Consider the following 6,949-nt stretch of genomic DNA (forward strand, 5'->3'; position numbering starts at 1 on the left):
GGAGACCTGCATGAAGCTGTTGTGCAACAATAAGGCAGTTAAAGGACTACAAGAATTGATCACTCAGTGTGCGGGGTTGGGAGAGCCACGCATAGTCTGAAAATTGGGAAAGCATACATTGCGCACTGGGAGGGAGATGAGATTAACAGCGCAGATTGGTGAATACGAAATGGATCAAGTTATCCTGGACTTGGGGTTGGACGCAAATGTGTTACCTAAGCAAACCTGGGAATGCATGGGTAGGCCCACGTTGCAATGGTCCCCTATTCAATTACGAATGGTGAACCAATAAAAGATCATGCCTATGGGAAGGTTGCAAGGAGTAACAGTCGATATTGAAGGCGCGAGCACACAGACGGACTTTGAAGTGATAGAGATTGTCGATGACAACAATCCTTATCCTGCGTTGTTAGGAATAGACTGGGCAACTGATATGAATGGAGTCATCAATCTGAAGAAGAGGAAGATGATATTTGAGAAAAAATCACTATGCGTAGTAGTCCCGTTAGACCCATCCGAAGGAGCATGCTACACTGAACCCGTGCACGACAAGGAGCTAGATTGCATTTGCCAGATAACTACGCAGGACCAGGATTGAGTGAACCCGACTACAGATGGGAGAATCTCGTGGGAGCGTGATAGCTCCTGCACTTTGAATTTAGACAACGGAGTCGAACATTGGCAGAACCGGTTGCACGAGGTGGCGATGCTAAATTGCAACATGATGATTAGATCATTCCGTTGCGTAACGGCAGAAGCAAGGGAACTGCCAACACATGATGACGTGATGGTGGTAGGGGAATTCCTGGACAAGTTTGAAAGTGTAGTACTAGAACAGCAATGGTACGTGACACCAGAAAGGGCACGGTGCACGATATCTACACGTGGAGGGAGTACACATCCAAAGACCATGGTAAGTTGGCGCAAAGGTAAAAGGTAGATGTGATTACAGGTTGGAAGCCCCCATCGCCGAACAAGAATCGGGCAGCCAAGACCGAGAATTCTGTGTGCGCACCTGGGTCGATGGGTATAAACATGGGTTGTGTCGTCCGCAACTGCACACTCCAGATTATGGAGCGACACTCGAAACCAGCTACAGCAGTAGGCAAAGCGATGTGCACCAGCATTCAAAAGGGTATGCGGGATCCTGAACAACTTCACCAGGCCAGATGGAATAATTGGGACCGGCGCGTACCAACGGGTCAATGGGCCTCTAGAGCCATGTAAAAGAATCTGAGCACAGAGATGATCCTACAGATGACGGGCGTAATTGGAATGATTCGAAGGGACCAGGATGAAGAAAGCAGCGAATAGGAAATCAAAATCACACAGGTAGGCAGCCATATTACCGCATTAGAAGAATTGGTGGCTTTGCTACCCTAGCTGTGGTCGCACCTTACTAAACAAAGGAACCGAGGGAGCACACCGTATAAGGAATAACGCGATGTGTTTTCTGACGCAAGGGTAATTGAGGGGTGCCCACAGACTAGGCTAGAAGGAGCGAGGAAGCCTCACACAGGTGGTGTGACCACCTGACTATCCGTAGAAAGCACAGTCTCAGAGCTCCAAGCAGTTGAAAGAGAGCGCGGGACTATAAACAAGTCTGTAGGAGAGCTGCACGAGAAGGAGGTTACGCGGAGGGCCAGTATGTCACCGGGGTCGCAGCTGCGCGTAGAAGGCTGTGCCGCTACGTGGGTAGGTAGGGAAGTGACCATTGGTGTCACTGTTCATCACAAGAGGTCCAATTTAAGGCAAAAATGAGCGGGTGGTGGGCAATTAAGACACGAATTAAGAACGAGATTTGGGATGATCTGCCACCAAAAGGGCATTAATGGCTCAGAAGTGGGGGGAAGGGTCGAATTCAAATTCCAAAGATGCTATAAAACTGCTAGGGCTAGCCACAGGGCAAAACTTGGTTGTTTGAGAATTAAGCAGGTACAGAGCACTGAGCATCACGTACTCTTACCACCCTCAACTGTACACACGATGACGACTGCGAGAACAAGAGTACGATTCGTGGAAGTAACCCCAGAGCCCCGTATGGTCTAGGGGGATCCTGGAGAGGCGACAGCTGCACCAAAGGTTCCAAAGTCACCACGCACGCCGCGACCATAGAAAGACAAGAAAACAGTGGGGCCAGTTTGGGTATCACCACAAAACCCACAATTTAGTAAATTGTCAATGGAAGAGAAGGGCAAAATTGTCTCCCTTGAAACAGAGGAGGAGGAGGAAGATTTGCAAGCTCTGATTGCCCAAATTGAAGCACAGGACGATGAGGTGGGAATGTCTCCCAAGTGCCTTCGGCGATAAAATCACCCCCCTACATCCCCCCGTGGAAGGGAAAAGCCAAGATACCGAAGGACCTGGAGGCCACGAAGAGTGCGCTCCAGAGCCCGTTCCTTCCTGATAAAATAAGGTTTGATGGTCTATCATTGGGACGGGTACCTAATATGATGTTCAAAGACTGGGACCTCATGGATAGCGAGAAGTTCCCACAATTGGTCGTGGAGAAATTACTGAAGCAGAAATGCTACGTGGTGTAGAGAGGGATAGGCTACTCAATCTACGATGGATACCCCACTACCACCGCACCCCCATCACCATTTTTGTCATGTGGAAACTACTGTGCCAAGTACATGATGGGTATCTATGGCTATAGGAGCTGATTCCCATCACAGCCGATCTAATTCATCAGATATCTTGGCTGCCCATCAAAGGAAATGACCCCACAGCCATAACAGGAAAGAGCAGTGACTTAGCCCTCGCAGAAGCTATGAAGGCCAAATATAAGCTGGAGAAGAGGAAGCGAGCATACGCAATCGCAAGAATCAAGGACCAAGGGGTGCATGTAGCCACCTAATTGTTGGCCAGCAAGCTGATGAGGAAATGTTGTGCAAACGAAGTGCTGGTGTTTGTAATTGTGTTGGCAGAGTAATGCGCAGAGGGGGTCCAGTTCAACTGTGCACAGTTCCTCTGTAACGAGTTTTTGAAAAACTGCAGGGAGGCCCAGGAGCAGGGTAAGACCTACCACTATGAATGGTTGCTCTTATCCATCCTGTTGGTTGCAAGAGAGCTGCTGAAGGATATCCAATTTCCCATAGTTGAGAATAACCTGCCCAAAGCCGTGAGGTACACCTCGCTATGGGCTATGAAGGATGCGACAAGGATTCGTGAGATAAAGGTGCTCTGGGTGTTCATGGAGGCAAGCATACGAACCTGGATTGATCGTAGGCTGTGCTTGTCCCTTACCGTGCATAATATCTTGCAAAGCACGGTAGAATTCAAGGTGGATATGCATAACCTATATATCTGGGTAGCAAGGATCTCGCACGCAAATGGGTGATGCTCCCGTTTATTACAATGGACAATGCAATCTTTGTGGTGATGGAGTCGTGGCCTTCAGAGTGGCGTGCCCCAAACTTGGTAGCAATGGAGAAGATCGTTGAGCAGCAACGGAAAAAGGACACCATGTTGCGCCTCGCGCAGCTGGCTGAAAGAAGGTGCCAGGAACAAGAGGTGGCCACGCAGCTGAAGGAAGCTAAGTCAGTAGCGACAATGCAGATGGTGGAAACTACAACTGCACCAGTCAAAGAGCTCAAGGAAGGCCAGGAAATGTCCACGGAGCAGGACATATAGGGGGAGGATCAGACACAAGAACGCATGGACCCTGCACCAGAATCGACTCAACTCAGGTGGCCGCGTGTCTAGGAGAAGTCAGCCCCGCAGAAAAAGACTAAGGTATCAAAGACAAAGGATGCTTTTGAAGAATTAATGACGGAGCAGACAACTGTGTTGGGGGCGCTCAGAGCATAGTTGTAGGCATTACAGGTGTGACCCCCAGGAATGATGATACCACACATTGCGCTAGGTACGTCTGAAGCCAAAAAAATGGTGCGCATCCGCACAGTGAACACTTTTCTGTTACCAGAAGGCGCACTCTTAGCAGTAGCCGAGGGTGACAGGGCCATGACAAGCCAACGAAGGGCTGGAGGTTGAATTTGGCTGCCCTTCCCAAAGAAACCCTATACTAGCTACAAGATGGGGTAATTTCTGAGCTCCGCACTAGGGAGGGTTGTGCCCTCCAAGTCTTGAGCGAGTAGAAGCAAAATATTGAACAACTCAACTTACAGCACGATGACCTAGCTGCATAGAACCGGGGATTGGGAGAGGCTGTGGAGGAGGCCTGTAGCAGTATATCAGAGTTAGTTGTGCCGTCGGAACTCGCTACAACAGAAAATATTCACCAAATGGCAGCTAGAGTCTGTAAGGCCCAAGAGGAGGCGACAAGGTTCACTTGGAGCTGAACCTGCAGATCGCTGAGCTGTGACTGAAGGCGCAACCCTCCACACCCCCCAAAGTCAGAGAACAGCGTGCCCATGAGGATATCCTATTCGTACTGTGCTCAGTTTGATCATGAGCCAGTGGATTGTCCTACGTTGATCACACAGATGCACGAAAAAGGGGTACTCCAGCCTTCTCCGACTCAGAATATCCAAATGATGAGATCTGAACCCCGCGAAGAAGACCCCAACGTGAATATGATGCTCAGAAGTGGCATGGCCACAAGGGAAGATAAGGGGAAGCAGCTTGAGGAAGATACATGGGTTCACAAGGCTCCTGCAAAGGAACCCGAGTTTGACTTGGAACGTGCAAAGGAGACGTTTATGGAAGCTAAGAAGAGCTTCATGGAAGCCTCCACTTCAGGTAGTAAGGACCAACCAGAGCCGGAAATGGATCCTTCCATGCTTACTACCTTTCTGGAGACCTGCATGAAGTTGTTGCGCGATAATAAGGCAGTTAAAGGACTACAAGAATTGATCACTCAGTGCGCGGGGTTGGGAGAGCCGCGTGTAGTCCGAAAATTGGGAAAGCATACATTGCACACTGGGAGGGAGATGAGATTAACTGCACAGATTGGTGAATACGAAATGGATCAAGTTCTCTTGGACTTGGGGTTGGATGGAAATGTGTTACCTAAGAAAAACTGGGAATGCATGGGTAGGTCCACGTTGCAATGGTCCCCTATTCAATTACGAATGGTGAACCAATAAAAGATTGTTCCTATGGGAAGGTTGCAACGAGTAATAGTCGATATTGAAGTCGTGAGCACATAGACGGACTTTGAAGTGATAGAGATTGTTGATGACAACAATCCTTATCCCGCATTGTTAGGAATAGACTGGGCAACTGATATGAATGGAGTCATCAATCTAAAGAAGAGGAAGATGATATTCGAGAAAAAATCACTATGCGTAGTAGTCCCATTAGACCCATCCGAAGGAGCTTGCTACACTGAACCTGTGCACGACAAGGAGCTAGATTGCATTTACTAGATAACTGCACAGGACCAGGATTGAGTGAACCCGACTGCGGATGGGAGAATCTCGTGGGAGCGTGACAGCTCCTGCACTTCGAATTTAGACGACGGAGTCGAACATTGGCGGAACCGGTTGCACGAGGTGGCGATGCTAAATTGCAACGTGATGATTAGATCATTCTGTAGTGTAACGGCAGAAGCAAGGGAACTGCCAACACATGATGACGTGATGGTGGTAGGGGAATTCCTGGACAAGTTTGAAAGTGTAGTACTGGAACAACAGTGGTATGTGACACTAGAAAAGGCACGGTGCACGACATCTACACGCGGAGGGAGTACACATCCAAAGACCATGGTAAGCTGGTGCAAAGGTAAAAGGTAGATATGATTATAGGTTGGAAGCCCCCATCGCCGAACAAGAATCGGGCAGCCAAGACCGAGAATTCTGCATGCGCACTTGGGTCGATGGGTATAAACATGGGTTGTGTCGTCCGCAACTGCACACTCCAGATTATGGAGAGACACTCGAAACCAGCTGCAGCAGTAGGCAAAGCGATGCGCACCAGCATTCAAAAGGGTATGCGGGATCCTGAACAACGTTCACCAGGCCAGATGGAATAATTGGGACTGGTGCGTACCAGCGGGTCAATGGGCCTCTAGAGCCATGGACAAGAATCTGAGCACGAAGATGATCCTACAGATGACGGGCGTAATTGGAATGATTCGAAGGGACCAGGATGAAGAAAGCAGCGAATAGGAAATCGAAATCACACAGGCAAGCAGCCATATTACTGCATTAGAAGAATTGGTGGCTTTGCTACCCTAGCTGTAGTCGCACCTTACTAAACAAAGGAACCGAGGGAGCACACCGTATAAGGAATAACGCGACGTGTTGTCTGACGCAATGGTAATTGAGGGGTGCCCGTAGACTAGGCTAGAAGGTGCGAGGAAGCCTCACATAGGTGGTGTGACCACTTGAATATCCGTAGAAAGCACAGTCTCAGAGCTCCAAGCAGTCGAAAGAGAGCACAGGACTATAAACCAGTCTGTAGGAGAGCTGCGTGAGAAGGAGGTTACGCGGAGGGTCAGTATGTCACCGGGGTCGTGGCCATGCGTAGAACACTGTGCCGCTATGCGGGTAGGCAGGGAAGTGACCATTGGTGTGACTGTTCATCACAAGAGGTCCAATTTAAGGTGAAAAGGAGCGGGCGGTGGGCAATTAAGACATGAATTAAGAACGAGATTTGGGACGATCTGCCACCAAAAGGGCATTAATGGCTCAGAAGTGGGGGGAAGGGTCAAATTCAAATTCCAAAGATGCTATAAAACCACTAGGGCTAGCCACAGGGAAAAACTTGGTTGTTTGAGAATTAAGCAGGTACAGAGCACTGAGCATCGCGTACTCTTACCACCCTCAATTGTACACACGATGACAACTGTGAGAACAAGAGTGCGATTCGCGGAAGTAACCCCGGAGCCTCGTTTGGTCTAGGGGGAGCCTGGAGAGGCGGCAGTTGCACCAAAGGTTCCAAAGTCACCACGCACGCCGCGACCATAGAAAGACAAGCAAATAGTGGGGCCAGTTCAGGTATCACCACGAAACCCACAATTTAGTAAATTGTCAATGGAAGA

This window comes from Pinus tabuliformis, chromosome 2_2 (genome assembly GCF_031772625.1).
Source record: "Pinus tabuliformis cultivar Carrire ecotype Pingquan chromosome 2_2, CPIR1, whole genome shotgun sequence".
In the NCBI taxonomy this organism is placed as follows: Eukaryota; Viridiplantae; Streptophyta; class Pinopsida; order Pinales; family Pinaceae; genus Pinus; species Pinus tabuliformis.